A 17,345-nucleotide genomic window follows, 5' to 3' on the forward strand; every position below is an offset into this window, starting at 1 on the left:
AACTAAACAGAGACACAATGAAACTAACAGAAGTTATGAACCAATTGGACTTAATTGACATCTATAGAACATTTCATCCTAAAACAAAAGAATATACCTTCTTCTCAGCACCTCATGGTACCTTCTCGAAAATAGACCATATAATTGGTCACAAAACAGGCCTCAACAGATACAAAAACATTGAAATAACCCGTGTACCCTATCAGATGACCATGGACTAAGACTTGTCTTTGATATGGACAAAAACAACGGAAAGCCCACATACACTTGGAAACTGAACAATGTTCTACTCAATAAAAACTTGGTCAAGGAAAAAATAAAGAAAGAAAGACTTTTTAGAATTGAATGAAAAATGAGGACACATCATATCAAAACTTGTGGGACTCCCTGAAAGCAGTTCTAAGAGGAAATATCATAGCTCTAATTGCCCACAAAAAGAAATTGGAAAGAACATACATTAACAACTTGACAGCACACCTGAAAGTGTTAGAACAAAAAGAAGCTAATATACACAAGAGGAGTAGACATCAGGAAATAATCAAACACAAGGCTGAAATCAACCAAGTTGAAACAGAAAGAACTATACAAAATATTAACAAAAACCAGGAGCTGGTTCTTTGAGAAAATCAACAAGATAGACAAACCTTTAGTCAGACTCACCAAATGGTGCAGAGACTGTACTCAAATTAATAAAATCAGAACTGAAAAGGGATACATAACAACAGAAATAGAAAATTAAAAAAATCATCAGATCCTACTACAAAGGCCTATACTCAACAAAATTGGAAAATCTGGATGAAATGGCTAATTTTCTAGATAGATACCAGGTACCAAAGTTAAACGAGAAGCAGATAAACCATCTAAACAGCTGCATAACTCCTAAAGAAATAGAATCAGTCATTAAAAATCTCCCCACCAAAAAATGTCGGGGTGCAGATGGTTTTAGTGCAGAATTCTATCAGACCTTCAAGGAAGAACTAATACCAATCCTCTTCAAGCTATTCCATCTTCCATCGAATAGAAACAGAAGGAACACTACCCAATTCATTCTATGAAGGTAACATTATGCTCATACCTAAACCACAGAAAGACCCAATAAAGAAAGAGAACTACAGACCAGTCTCTCTTATAAATATTGATGCAAAAGTATTCAATAAAATTCTCACAAACTGAATCCAACAACACATCAAAACAATTATCCATCATGATCAAGTAGGCTTTATCTCAGGAATGCAGGGATGGTTCAATATTTGGAAATCCATCAATGTAATCCACTACATAAATAAACTCAAAGAAAAAAACCACATGGTCATCTCACTAGACACTGATAAAGTATTTGACAAAATTCAACATCCCTTCATGTTAAAAGTCTTGGAAATATCAGGAATTCAAGGCCCATATCTAAACATAGTAAAAGCAATGTACAGCAAGCCAGTAGCCAACATCAAACTAAATGGAGAGAAACTTGAAGCTATCCCACTAAGATCAGGGACTAGACAAGGCTACCAACTCTCACCTTACCTATTTAACATAGTACTGGAAGTCCTAGCTAGAGCAATAAGATAACAAAAGGAAGTCAAAGGGATACAAACAGGAAAGGAAGCAGTCAAAATTTCACTATTTGCAGATGATATGATAGTATACATAAATGACCCTAAAACTTCCACCAGAGAACTCCTAAGCATGATAAACAACATTAGCAATGTGCCTGGATACAAAATCCACTCAAACAAATCAGTAGCCTTCCTATACTCAAAGGATAATCAGGCTGAGAAAGAAACTAGGGAAATGACACCCTTCACAAAAGCCACAAATAAAATAAAATATCTTCGAGTGAATCTAACCAAGGAAATGAAAGAACTGTATGATAAGAACTTCAAGTATCTGAAGAAAGAAATAGAAGATCTCAGAAAAAGGAAAGATCTCCCATGTTCCTGGATTGACAGGATTTACTTAGTAAAAATGTTCATCCTGCCAAAAACAATCTACAGATTCAATGCAATACCCATCAAAATCCCAAATCAATTCTTCATAGAGCTAGAAAGTGCAATTTACAAATTCATTTGGAATAACACAAAACCTAGGATAGCAAGAACTATTCTCATCAATAAAAGAACTTCTGGGGGAATCACCATCCCTGACCTCAAACTGTACTACAGAGCAGTAGTGATAAAAAACTGCATAGTATTGGTACAGAGACAGGCATGAAGATCAATGGAATAGAATAGAAGACCCAGAAATGAACCCACACACCTATGGTCACTTGATCTTTGACAAGGGAGCTAAAACCATCCACTGGAAAAAGGTCAGCATTTTCAACATGTGGTGCTGGCTCAACTGGAGGTCAGCGTGTAGAAGAATGCAAATTAATCCATTCTTATCTTAGGCACAGGGGAAAAGTTCCTGAACAGAACACCAATGGCTTATGCTCTAAGATCAAGAATTGGCAAATGGGACCTCATCAAATTGGAAAATTATGTAAGGCAAAGGACACTGTCAATAAGACAAAACCACAACCAACAGATTGGGAAAAGATCATTACCAATCCTAGATCCAATAGAGGGCTAATATGGAATATATACAAAGAACTCAAGAAATTAGATGCTAAACAACAAAATAACCCCATTAAAAATGGGTACAGAGCTAAACAAAGAATTCTCAGTTGAGGAAACATGAATGGCTGAGAAGCACCTTAAGAAATGCTCAACATCCTTAGTCATCAGGGAAATGCAAATCAAAACAACACTGAGATACCACCTCCCACCAGTCAGAATGGCTAAGATCAAAAATTCAGGCAATAGTAGATGCTGGCAAGGATGTGGAAAAAGAGGAACACTCCTCTATTGTTGGTGGGGTTGCAAGCTAGTACAAGCACTCTGGAAGTCAGTCTGGTGGTTTCTCAGAAAATTGGACATAGCACTACCTGAGGACCCAGCTATACCACTCCTGGGCATATACCCAGAAAATGCCCCCAATGTATAACAAAGATATATGTTCCACTATGTTCATAGCAGCCTTATTTATAATAGCCAGAAGCTGGAATGAACCCAGATGCCCTTCAACAGAAGAATGGATACAAAAATTGTGGTACATTTACACAATGGAATATTACCCAGCTATTAAAAATAATGAATTTGAGAAATTCTTAGGTAAATGGATGGAACTAGAAAATATCATCCTGAGTGAGGTAACCCAGTCACAAAAGAACACACATGGTATTTACTCACTGATAAGCAGATATTAGCCCAAAAGTTTGAAACAACAAAGATTCAACTAACAGACAATATGAAGCTCATGAAGAAGGAAGAACAAGTGTGGATGCCTGGGTCTTTCTTAGAAGGAGTAATTAAACACCCAAAGGAGTAAATATGGAAACAAAATATGGGACAGAAACTGAAGGAGATGTTGTATGGCGACCATTCCACCTGGCTATTCATCCCATGTGCAGTCACCAAAAATAGACTCTGATATGGATGGCAGGAAGGGAATGCTGACAGCAGCCTGATAAGGCTGTCTCCTTAGAGGTCCCCCAGAGTCTGACATACCCAGAGGCAGATACTCACAGCTAACCATTAATCTGATCAAAGGTTCCCAATGGAGAAGTTAGAGAGTAGACTGAAGGAGTTGAAAGGGTTGGTGGCCCCATAAGGAGAGCAACAATACCAGCCAGCCAGAGCTCCCCAGTTTCTAAACCACCAGCCTAGGAGCACATATGGAGGGACACATGACTCCAGCTGTATATGTAGGGGAGGATGGCCTTGTTGGGCATAGGTGGGAGAGGAGATCTTTGGTCCCATGAAGGCTGAACACTGAGTGGGGTTGGGGAAACCTGATGGTGGGGAGGGGGAATGGGGGGTAGGTAGGTGCACACCCTAATAGAAGCAGGAGGAAACGGGATGGGATAAGGGGTTCCTGGGTGGTAGGGGATATGGGGTAAGGGGATAAAATTTGAAATGTAAATATTATATCCAATAAAAGAGAGGAAAAAAGAAAAGCTGTTAGAACCAACATCTTTAATAAAATGTCAGCCCTCTTTTAAAAAATTATTTTGATACTAAAATTTGTTTTGTGAATTGTATATTGCAGAATGCACAGCCTTGGTGTATCTACTCATCAAGCAAGCTGAGCAGAGCTGCTCAAACCTCTGAGGTCCCGGAATTCCATCTGGATGCAGTGAAGACACAGCATCAAAGGCTTATCAATTTACTCTTCCCCCCATTCCTCTTCTAATATCTGAACACCCATAATCAGCTTGAAGAAGTTAATGAAGAGTTAGTGCCCATATTCCCTGGGCTTGGGGACTAAGGTGGTAAATGTTGGGCTGTCTTTCTAGGGAAAAGTAGTGGCTTTGTGGGAATAGAGAGGATTAGCTAAGATTTATTGTGTAGCCATAACTTATTGGTAGAAATCTGTACAATTATTATCAAGATGAAGATATAATTTCTTAAATGGCACCAATTTACTTTGATTACAAATTTTAAGGTTTTCATTGGTATGAGCTTCTTATTGATATAAAAGTGAGATGAATATTGATCCTCTCATAGGCATTGTACCAGTATAACACATTTAGGATTACAAAGCTTAGACTCAGTCCTTCTTTAACTTTTTAAACATATTTGAGATGGTTAGCCTGTGAGTTAAGAGACTATAGCAAATTCATGGCTTGGAGTTTATTGTTAGGGTGTTTTCTATGTTTTATTTAGAAATAGCTGAATGGAGTTAACAGACAACAGTCCAGATTACCTCACATGGATAGTTGGTTTTCAAAATGTCTGAAGTCGACAGAATTGACTTTGCAAACATTTCCGTATGAATGTTCATTTTGATTAGAGACCTATCTGCTCCTGACAGCTTCCTATATTGAATTCTAAGAAGAAATTGAGCATCTTTGGAGTTACTCCAGTCGTGGTGAGACCGCCACTAGACAAGAATTGCCTCTTTCCATCTACAGACAAATTACTGTCCCGAAAAGGACACACTTGCAGAATAGTCGACGGATTATATCTGCCTAGACAGAGTAATCAGCCCTTAATAATTATGCAGCACTAAGGTCTGTCAGATGATCATGGGCCAGAAGGCAGAAGAACAGATGCTCCAACGTTTTGTAGTAGAGGGAGTGTCCAGGTGTTCAGAGATCTCCATAAATTGGCAAAGTTTAGAAGCTATTCTTTGTGCTTCCCACAATTTTAGTTAACTCAGTCATTCTGGATTTCTGACGGGGTTGAAAACTTGTAGTCTCATAGCCAATCCTGGCTATTTACCTTGAGAGAAAAGATCTGAGTGGATGGTTTTCAGCTGATGTTCATTCTAAAGCCAAGGAAAAAGCCAGGTTCAGAACTAAGTGTTTTATATAGGAGAGATGACAGAGGTTCTGGTTAGTCAACAAAATGATGGACTGGGTATTAGCACTATCTTGTAACTCGTTGGTATAAATTGGCATAATTATGCTCTAAATGTATTTTGAGAGAAAAGTTTCATTTTAACAGGAATGGTGATATGTAGGAGGAGCTAAGGTGGGAGGAGTACTGAGAAGAAGAGAAGGAGTAAGGAGAAGAGAAGAAGAAGGAGAGGAGAAGCTAGGTGATGAGAGAGAGACAGAGAGAGAAAGAGTGGGGAGACAGGGAGGCAGATATTCACGTGTCTCCACCAGTTAAATATAGTTAACATATCTAGGTTGGGTATTGGGTTACACTTCTGATTGAGCATTACCAAACTTATAAAGCCTTTGATTAACATTTTTAAAAATGTGTATAAATGCAAAAAGGAAAATGGGGTATAAGATAGTGGTTTTCTAAGGGGGGGCAATGGGGAAAGGGGATGGCATCTGAAATGTAAATAAAATATCCAATAAAAAATAAAATAAAAAAAGAGAGAGAAACACACATGTTTGAGTGCAGACAAAGTGATGAATTAGAGACAGATTTGACAGAATAAGATATTCTCAATTCTCATGAGAAGAGAAGAAAAGGAAGTTACTTGAGAGAACAGGAGAGAGAGCAAGAGCGAGAGTAAGAATGAGAGAGAGAGAGAGAGAGAGAGAGAGAGAGAGAGAGAGAGAAATAGAGAGAGAGAGCAGGAGCAAGGGAGAGATGGAGGGAGAGAAGGAGTGAGAAAAGGAATGAGGGAGGGAAAGAGACAGAGATGAGACAGAGATAGAGAGAGAAAGAGAGAGCAGAAGGGAGGGGGGATTGAGGGAGAGAGGAAGGGAGAAAAGGAGGGTGGGAGAGAGAGAAAGAGAGAGAGAGAGAGAGAGCACGCGAGCAGTTTTACTGGGAGAGTTTTATAAAGACAGTTTGAAGAGAGATCACAAAAAAAAAAAAAAAAAAGAAGAAGAAGAGAAAACAAGGTAGACACATGCAAAGACAGAACTAACCAGAGAATGAGATGGATCCAGATTAGAACAGATCACTAGAATTAGTTTGAGGCTAAGCCTAGCAATTCAGTCAGAATTGAAATAAGCCAATGTTACTTATTCAGCTTGAAAAGGAATTTGAGCCTGAACTGCTGAGGTAAAGCCAGATAGCACAGAAAGAGCTAGAAAGTGTGAGCTAACTCAGCAATAAGTTTTTTTCCATAGGCTTCCAGCAGTCGGTGTGGCCCCAATTAAAAGTTACATAGTCCCACCTTAAAAGATCTGGGTAAAAAGTTTCTTCCTGTTTCCAAGATCCAGATTAGAAGTGGGTCTTCCTGCTTCAAATGATTTAAATAAGAAAAAATAAAATCTCTCACAGGTGTACACAACCATTTCTTTTAGTTAATTCCAGATGTAGTCAGATAACCAAGCATAGCCATCACTCCTAGCTTGTGCCAAAATGTCAAAAACTAAACAGTTTTGATGAGCTAAGCAGAGACTTTTAAATACCTACCTACCTCAAATTTAGCCTTATTATTGGTAGCAATTTGTTGTCCTGATGATTATATTGGGAAGTTTCCCTGTATGTAGTCAGGATTTCAATCACTGAAAATCTTAAAGGGACTCATTGCTACTTTTACATTTCTAAAACAAAGGAATTATTTGCAAAATAAAATAGTCCCAAAATGTTGAAAACTATGGCTGAGTTTTTGTATTATATGATAGTTTTACTCTCTATAGAGATAACACAAGTATTATAAAATAATACGTTTTCTGCCTGTATTGGAGACCAGTGGAGAAGCTCTTTGAGTGGATGGTGAGATGCCCTGAGTACTTGTCAGTGCCCAGGAGAGACAGTAGATCAATCCTCTGCTTTGTTTATCAATCTTTTCTTTTGCATAGGTATTTCCCTGAGGTTATAATAATTCCGGGCAAGTAGGATCTGGTCCAACAGCTAACCAGCCCATTTCTTGAAGACTCAATGGATGTTTGCCGAATAACTAACTCATGAGCATAGCATGTGGGCACATGTTTTCCCTGGCCATTGTGGACACTTGAGAAGTAGGAATGTTACTTCATACTTGGTTTTAAAAGTTTTCTTTGTCTCCTTACTGTCAGATAAGCCTAAAATGCTTCTCACAACAGAACCGAACTGCTGAGTGCTAAGTTTCTTACCTTTCACCAGGTCTACATCTGGGACTGCAATGGGAATTGGCAGCTGGGCCTGGGCGCAGAGGCAACTAGCCAACTCCTGTGGAGTCTCAGCCTTGCAAGGCATTCATGTTCAGCAGGTATGTCTCCTGGTGGCTTGTGTGCAGTGCACTAGATCCCAGCTTCCTTATGCACATGAAAAGTTCAGCTGCTTTGATGTTTCCACTGAAGTAAAGGTTAAAGCCTCTTTTCCGTGAATTAAGGTGCAGATGTTCAGAGTGATTCTGTTTCTACTGGACTTGTGTGAACTGTACTGGGAATGTAGTTTGCACACCATTTCCTAAAGAATCTTTGATAGCCTATATACCACCAGTTTAAAAAAAAAATCTTCATTCCTTTGTCCTCTAATTTTTCTAATAAGGAATTGTCCTAAGGAATTAAGAAGAAAGTCCCTTATAAAATTAGTTGTCACAATGAAACCCATTAATATGCACAATTAATATGAATTAAGAGTTATAATTTTAACAAAGAAAATTTGGGGGAGAAAATAAACATTAAATAGTTAAAAGAATGTAAAATATATATAATTTAACAATCTAATGGTAAATGAGCAATTAAGTAGACAATGCCCATCAAGCAGAAACTGGTGATGCTGTTTTTAAGACAAAGTCTCATGATAGCTTAGGCTATTTTGATACTTGGCACACATTTTCTAGAGCGTTCTGAATGCAGAGTTTACAGTCTGTGCCACCTCATCCAGTTTATGAAGGATTTATAATAATATGAAAAATGCAATGTAAAAACAATGTTAGGTATAAAAGATACAAGGTAGCTACATATGTATGTTACCACTTAAAAATGTATAGGTACATATTTCTGTATCTTAATAAGTAGGGGAAAAAAGCATCAAGTCCTAATCTTGAGAGATTTCTGTGTTTATTCTTTTCTACATTTTCCATATTAAACATGTTTTGCTTCAATAACCAGAATAATACAATGGTCTGTCTTAAACAGGGTTCATAGCCCCTCATTTCCATGAGACTACTGAGTACAGCTGGAGAGCTGGGTGCAGGAGGTGAGCCAGCTGAACATCCAGGGCTCTTATCTGCCGCACTGGCCACTCAACTGGGGTTGCACTGCTACCAGAAGGCTATTGGTTTATTTACTCATTCTCTAAACCCATAATGCTTGTTAAAGGAAAATCCAAAGTCTCTAGTTCACACGCAGACTGTCTTCTGGTTTTCACCTTGGCTCTTCACCTCTGTCATAACAGTGATAAAACATTTCCTTTATCTGGGAAGATTTGGGTTTTGGTGTTTTGTTTTATTTTGTTTGGTTTTCTTTTTGTTCTATTTTGTTTTCTTTCCAGGTTGCCATGGCTATGCACACATTAGCATTAAGATGAGGTTCAAGTGTATGCTTGCAGGACAAATTCGCATAGCCAGAGGTTTCCAGTACTATCCTACCTGGATTGTTGTATGAAAGGATAAGTAATATGTGCATTTCCAAATCACCTCAATGGTCTTTAATAATTAAACAGCACTTATAATTCATTCTATAGAATTTTGCAAAATTACTCTTAGTATTAGACTCCTCATTAGCCAGATTGTTCATTCTATTTTAATAGTTGGCTTGTTGCCAGGCAACAAGAACAGAGTAAATTGGCCACGTCCTATAGCCCACCTCCAGGTTGTCTCTGCTGTACTTTTCAGACATAAGCAGCAAATGAATTTATGTGGTCCCCATTCAATTAAAAATTAAAGCTGTCTTTGGGGTTGAAGCCTGGCTCTCTCATTCTCTAAACCCATACATGCTTGCTAAAGGAAAATTCAGAATTTCTATTTCATAACAAAAGAGCCACAAAAGAAACTTTAAAAGGAGGAAACTATTCTATTACCACCAATCATATAATTAGGTTATCATTTGACTCTTTCAAACTTTTCTTAAGGTATACATATTATCTCAAAATTTACAAGATAACTAAGTATGCATAAAATTTCTGTTGTGATACTCATAGTCATACAGAATATTAACTAGTTCTAGAAATAAACTTCATCTAGCTTTCTGTGTTTATTTTCAGGTTTGTGTCTGAAGCAGGTAACTAGGAACAAAATTGGTGTACCTCAGATGTATTTAAGAGATTATAGTTCTCAAACCTGTCTAAGATCTGATAGAAATGACATTTAAAATGTATACATTTTTAACCTTTCTTAAACTTTGAGGTCTACATTCAACTGAATTTTCCAAGAAGATGATGGAGCCCTGCAACATTGAATTCACCTGGATTGCAGTAACACTAACAACTGGATGAAATTGTCCCATGCCCCTTCTGCTGCCAAATTCTGCAAAGATTTTGGACTGACTGCTATTTTCTACCTAGCTATGGTTATCACTAAACTGACAAACATAACCCAAAGGTCAGCTTTGGATTACAAACTGCTTAGGACTTAAATTGCTGAGTTCATATGAGACTGATGTGAACATTTTACAAAACTTTGAAATCAAAAACACTTGATCATGAAACTGCTGAATATAAGCTGGACATTGTTTAAAGCTTGGCAAAAATAGATTTATTATTGTGAATTGTTTTGCTATGTTAGAGTGAAAAATCTTTTCTTTTTATTTCGATGATAAGAGAGACACATTGCAGGATGATTGATCACACTGTGAACCCCCAAGATTGTGTTATTTACTGGAAAAACCTGTTTCTAGCTGTGGTGTAGTTAAGAACTAGCAAACACCTGTAATCCAAGAGCTCTCTGTTTATACAAATAATACTTTCTCACTCCGAGTGGAAATCTCTATGTGCTATTATGGTTAGTACCCATCAAAATCTATGACTTTATGTTATGAATGTGAATGCATCCCTTCATGTGTCTCAGGACATTTTAGACTTTCAGATTACAGATACATTTTACACTTTGACTTATTCTAAATGGTTTGCTTGTGAACTCAATGATATTCCTTTCCTGAAATCTTTAGTTTTCAAATATTGTAGTCATTTTGCCAACGAAGGCATGTGAACCAATCAATCAAGTACATCACCAATATATGATTGTATCTAATATAGATTTGTTTATTCTGGAAACCATGAGCAATGTGTAATATTGATTTTAAACTTTGTCTTATATTTAGTTGTCCAGAGCAAATACTCTAGAGCGAAACCATCCATCAGGCACACTGTACTGCAGAGCTAGTTTTTATTGTGATGACCGGATACTGAAGGCACTGTATCTTTAAATTAAGCCTCTGCATGATTTTCAAAAAGAAAATAATTTTAAATAAAGTGGAATAATGTTGCTCATTAATTATTAATTACTATGTCACTTTATTTGACATTATGATCATAAGCTTGCTAACCATATGCCAATATTCCAAGTAAGAGTACAAGTAGAAGACTCCTTGAGGGAAATCTCCCGACAGGAAAATATGTGTAAAATTACTCCAGTTACCAGATTTTTCCAAATTCTTGCTCTTCGACACAGACTAAAGAATTTACACACACAGTGCAATAGTTCATTACAACACACTGTATATCAGAGTAAAATTTCAGATGTGCCAGTGTATACCTTCAAACTGAAATGATGTGTTGTTTTCTTGTGTTTAATGGATGATGCACCAGATGAACACACACACACACACACACACATTTATGTATGTGAATATAGTAGCATGCTTGTCAGAGCACAACTGTGGGGATTCAGAAGACAACTGCCAGCTGACTGTCCTTACTTGTACTGTCCACCTTGCACTTCTGTAAGCTGACTTGCTGACCACAAACTGCTGGATATAGTCTCATATTCACCTCCCATTTATCTTTCTCAGGCACGAGCATGTGTTGCAGTGTCAAAGGATTTACATTGGTCTTGAAAATCCAAATATCAGGATTTATGGTTGTATAGCAAGTGTGTTTACACACTGAGCCCAAGACAATACACTAGTCCTGAAAACATATGTATTAAACTTGCAACTTATTGTTAAAATAAGACTGTGGGATCTTGGGAAATCTTAAATTCAATTATAGGTATTGTGGTATGAACAAATGGTTCTGAAATAAAGAATACTTTATATATTTTTCTCTACATCACTACCTTCTCTTTCTAAACACATAAAAAGGCTCTCACACACATATTTACATATACACAGACACATAATGGGCCACTAAAATGAAAACAATTTAATATCATAGACAAAACAGATGTATAAATAAATATATAAGTTATTTGCAGAGAACATTATCTCATTATTAACATCTTTTATTTACTTATTAACCATCCCAGAGTCAAAACTCTGACCCACAATTGTTCCTTTCTGAAAGAACTGAAGGGACAAAGAAATGGAGAAAATACTGCAGTAAGGAGGTCCATCGACCGGCCCAAATTGGGATCCAGATCAAAGGGAGGCCCCAAGGTCTGACACTATTACTGTGGCTATGGAGCAATCACCAAATGGGTCTATTGTGACTTTCCTTCGAAAAACCCGACAAACAGCTGAAAGAGTCATATGCAGATATTTGCACCCAGCAGAACAGAAGCTGGTAAGCCCTGTAATTGAATGAGAGAAAAGCTGGAAGAAGCTGAAGAGGAGGGAGACCCTGTAAGAGGACCAGTAGTCTCAATTTACCTGGACCTCCAAGATTTCTCAGACACTGGACCACCAACCAGGCAGCATACACCAGCTGATATGAGGCACCCAGCATATATACAGCAGAGGACTGCTGGGTCTGGACTTAGTCAGAGAAGATGCACCTAACCCTCAAAAGACTGAAGTGCCTAGGGAGTGGGGAGGTCTAGTGGGCTTTGGGGGTGAAGGGGACTTCCTCTTAGAGACAGGGGAGGAGGTATGGGATATGAAACAGTCAGAGAGTAGACCGGAAGGATGATAAAATATAGATTGTAAAACAAAGATTAAATAAAATTTAGAAAAAGAATAAGAAAACAGACTATATATCACATGTAATGTAATATAATTAGGCAGAAACAGTTTTCCAATAAAATAATAATCTTTTTTAAATGACTGCTTTATATGTGAAATTTTAGGAACATTTTAAAAACCTAGTAAGCTAACAACATGTCTAAATCATCTATTTAAAATAAATAAAATGGCTTGTTTCTATCAATAAAGCATAGTCAATAATCACCTTATGGAGTTCTCTACACTGGCTATAAATCAAGTATAGATTAGCACTAATGAAGTTCAGTAATTGAAGGAAATGTTAATTTGACATTACCAATTCCATTAACCTTTTACTTTACTTTAGCTATGCACCAACCTTTATCTTTGTGAGACAGTGATCTGTCTTTCCATAAAACTTACTAAATGATTGTTTATTATTTCTTCATAATGACAGTGATTTTACCAGATACCCACTAGTGATTTATGTGATTAATTCAAAAAAGTTATAAAAATATTGAAGCCATATTTTATTTGTTTTACAGATTTTTAATCATAAAATAACCAAATGTGTACATAATTAATCAAATATTCAATTGCAAAATAGCATCTCTGAAAAGAAAACTAAAAAATTAGTATAAATCTCTAGAAAAATCAGTTCAGCTTTTTATCCAAAGCTCTGCTGACTCTTCCTTTCTTTATACTTTTTCCCTTTGTTTCAGTGGTAATTAATTTTTTCTAAAATGGGAATTCAAAAAAAATGCCTATGAATGCCAAATACACAAATACTTTGTATTCTTTACTATATCTCTTAAACACTAGTCATCTAGTGTTTCCATAGTTTATGAATAAATATATTTAAGAATTATTGGTTTTCAATCACCAAGTGCCCTTTAAAATCTGATTATTAAGCTTATATATCTCCTCTGATTGACAATGATTTTTAAGAATATTTTGTTTTATACATATTTTGTGCATATCAGTTTGTGTGTGTATTCCAGGTACACACAGAGTAGAAGACAGAAAGCGCAACATATATAGATAGATAGATAGATAGATAGATAGATAGATAGATAGATATAGAGATAGAGATAGAGATAGATGATACAGATACAGATACTGATGATATAGATATATATATAGATAGATAGATGATAGAGAGATAGATAGAGATAGATGATACAGATACAGATACTGATGATATAGATAGATAGATAGATGATAGATAGATAGATAGATAGATAGATAGATAGATAGATAGATGGATAACAAGGGAAATGGGTAAAAGACACAAAAGCAAACATTTGATTTATCCATAATCTTAATAGAATGACCTGGTATCTGAGTCAATAGAATGATACTTGCATCATTACCCAGAAAATAAAAAGTATTGTAAAGTGGCCTCACAATTGAAATAGAAGAAAGCTACACACTTTCCCAAGCTCAGTTGTTCTTTATTTACCATTCTCTTTGTTCTCATCATAATCCCAAGGAGTTCAGAAATCCAGTGCCTCAGCAGTTAAAATAAAGTCTCACAAGAAAGATTGTCAAAGGAATATCCAGGCTTTCAGCTTCAGATTAGCGCTATCTCCTTTAGTTCTTTGTTGGAGGCTTCTAGGTAGTAGGACTGAGAAGATGATAATTTTCTTTATTCAGTAAGTTTATAGAAGGCCATTGTGTGACTCTCAAAAAATCTCATCATGTAAAGGAGTCTACTAAACACTTTTCCTTAAAGTCCTGTGAGCATGTAGTTGGTTAATTTCTTCCAGACATCCTCAATAAATTATATATGGAGGCATCTAGACATAGATGTAGATCTAGAGATAGATATATAGATATTGATACATAGATGTATATATTTCATTTTTAATTTAAATTTTATTCAATAAATAAATTTACATCATGTTTTCCAACTCTTCTCAGATGCTCCTCAGTTGCCTACCCTCTCTCTTATGTTCATGTTCCCTCTCTCTTTCAATCTTTCTCTCAAAAAAATGGATTTCAAAACAAAATAACAACAACTCTATAAGATAAAAATAAAGCCTCTTCTCCCAAACAGTACAGCCTCTGACACACACATAAAAATAGAATTTCTTTTGTGTTTACCAACATCTATTAGGCAATGGAACTACTTTGCATTGTTATTGATGTAGCAAATGATACTACATTGGAGAAAACATCTTCCCATCTGCGCACATATCAATAGGAAGTAGCTTCTTAAGTAAGTGTGAATATTTTATCTTCTTTTTTCTAGGGGTAAGATTTTATCTGACTTAAACATTAAGGCAATTTACATGCTTCTACAGTCTCTGTGAGTTTCATATGTGCCTAAGTCATGATATTTCTGCAAGATGCTTTTCTTTTGTAATCATCAAGAACTACTGGGTTTTACAATCTTTCACTTACCTATAGAATTCTGAACTTTGAAGGAAGTAAATTAATAAAGACATTCCATTTAAGACTGACTGTTTCAAAGTCTCTAACTCTCTATGTGTTGTCTGTTTGTAGATGCTTGAGTTAATTATCAGCTACTATAATAATAAGCTTTCTGGAGGAAGTTTGAGTAACATACTGAGCTACAGGTATGACAATATGTCATTAGGAGTGATTAGATTGCTCCATTCGTTTGGCATAGTAATAGTAGTAAATTTTTTTACTGAAGCCTATTTTCTAACTTCAACAGTGTGTGTTGTACCTCAGAGAGTAGGCTTAAGTATAATCCAATAGTAGTCCCCAAACGTGTGTTCCACTACTGTAACAATATCTTGCCGTCAGGCCATTGTTATTTGTCACAGGTTTATACCTGGATAACACTGATGATTACATTTCACCACTGGAACTGTGCAGAGTAGTTACCAGAATTATGAGCAATAGTCAATAGAGAATAATTTCTACTTAGGCTCCAGCTTGACTTCTGTTTTTTCAGCAATGTAAGTAAGTGCTGTCCTGATCAAAATGGGCTTAAGATTAATGTTTTTGTATCTTTTAATTTATTCAGTTTCATATTGAAAATTAACAATCACAATTTTCAGAGGCACATCTAAAGGTTGGTGGTTTTGCACGTAATTTTTAGAGGCATTTTTTGTAATGTTGCAATTTTCATATTTTTCTGATGCATTTATTATATTTTTTGGATTTATAAATTAATTTTTAAAATCATTTCATGAATGAGTACTGTATTCTTTCCACTCTTCCCCTCCACTCTAAACTACTCTTTCGAACCCCACTTTTCTTAAACCTGTGACCTTTCCTTTTACAAACATGCATGCACACAAATGTATCTGAGTACATTTACTATAACTCATGTACTTACAAATAACAACTTTGAAGAAGATAAGATATGCTATGAAGAAGATATGGAATTTTTATATTGAACTCTATTAACAAACACTAACTTTAATGACTGGATTATATAGCTGTGGAGACCATTTCCAACGGACACATCTGCCACCTAACTTCTGCATATAATGCTCAGGGATTATTGAAGGAGAGAGTCCAGAAAAATGTAAAAACCAGAGGAACAGGAAGTTTTTGTGAGATTGTGTTTTCTTGTAATGTCAGAATTTACCCTTATAAATTCTTACCATTATGACTTCCTAAATCTGAGCTGGACAAAGATAACAAGAGACAGTCTAATGGAACTGGTGAAAGATAAGATGGCCTCATTTTTTGGCTAAGAACTACGAAAATCTAAGAAATGCTGAAAGCATAAGAGATATACTTTCCCATGGAAGAGGGCACCAGTTGATAAAAAAATGCTAACTGGTCAGTGCCAAAAACACATACATACATGTGCTCCAAACATATGATCTAAATATAATTTATTCTTTTTAAATGACTACTCCTATTTGTTGTTATATTGCCAGCATTTATTTATGAATCATTCTGTTTTATAATTCATAGTATTTTATTTCAATACACTATTCTTTTAGTAGATAAATGGGCACATTAGCTGGATGATCTTCAAGATGACCATAAAATAATTGCATTGAAAGGCACATAATATTCTCATTTGGTTTATACTGTTCATTGAAATCAGTTGTCTTCTATTACTTCAAATAGTTTTCGTAATTTTCTGGCTATGAGTGAGCCAAATCTAGAAACATTTCTAGGCGATGTGAACAAGTCATTAATTCTCAGTTATGTCTAAAAGTGCTAATACTTTATGAAGCAGAGCTCTGTGATACTATGATCACCAAAGACAGTATTTTCTGTCAGCAGCCGCAATGCTTGACACTAAGTACATAAATCAGAGAATTGCAAGAATTGTTTGAATTTCCACTGTTTGACATATAATCTGAGTAACGAGCTTCTAAAAAGTGACATATTAAGAATAAAGTAGAGAAGATATATTATTCAGTTGAGGATGAATCAAGGGAATTTTGGGAGGTTGATGATGCCTTATTAAAGATTTTGATGTACAAAACAAATTTACATGACATAAATTTCACTTGAAATTTTATTTTCCTATTATAACACTTTCTAAATCTCCTTTCTACTGAATTAGTAGTTATATCTCCTGAGAGAGGATTTTTTTGTCTTTTTTATTGGATATTATATTTACATTTCATATTTTAATCCCATTACCCCATTCCCCCACCACCCAGGAACCCCCACCCCATCCCCCCTTCTCCTGCTTCTATGAGGATGTGCCCTCACCTACCCCCCACTCCCACCTCCCCACCCCTGAGAGAGGTTTTATAACACACCAAATTAAATTATGAAGAATTACTTCTTTATTCATTCTTTGAAATTCTTTATTCATTCTTTAGTTGCTATGAGTATTGCTAACAACCCCCAACATATTACTTTCATTATATGCACAAATGTTTTTTTACTAACTCATAAATTGGAATACTTCAATATGTTATGCAATGTAACAATGTCATGATATTGATTCATTTATTTAAATCACTCAATGATAATTTTGAATCATGCTATGTAATAA

General features: G+C 35.8%; 1 long non-coding RNA gene across 2 annotated transcripts in view; it reads left to right on the forward strand.

Moving 5' to 3' along the window:
* LOC143441654 (uncharacterized) overlaps positions 1-12,278 on the forward strand; it is a 327,290-nt gene extending 315,012 nt beyond the window's left edge. Inside the window, exons 4-7 of one of the 2 annotated variants that reach the window (XR_013109225.1) lie at positions 4,087-4,271; positions 7,256-7,414; positions 7,539-7,644; positions 9,727-12,278. This is a non-coding gene — a long non-coding RNA (uncharacterized LOC143441654). Of the gene's footprint in view, positions 1-4,086; positions 4,272-7,255; positions 7,645-9,726 lie in introns of both variants that reach the window. The other variant, XR_013109224.1, reaches the window with a different exon arrangement.
* Positions 12,279-17,345: the final 5,067 nt, after the last annotated feature.

Source organism: Arvicanthis niloticus, chromosome 3 (genome assembly GCF_011762505.2).
Source record: "Arvicanthis niloticus isolate mArvNil1 chromosome 3, mArvNil1.pat.X, whole genome shotgun sequence".
In the NCBI taxonomy this organism is placed as follows: domain Eukaryota; kingdom Metazoa; phylum Chordata; class Mammalia; order Rodentia; family Muridae; genus Arvicanthis; species Arvicanthis niloticus.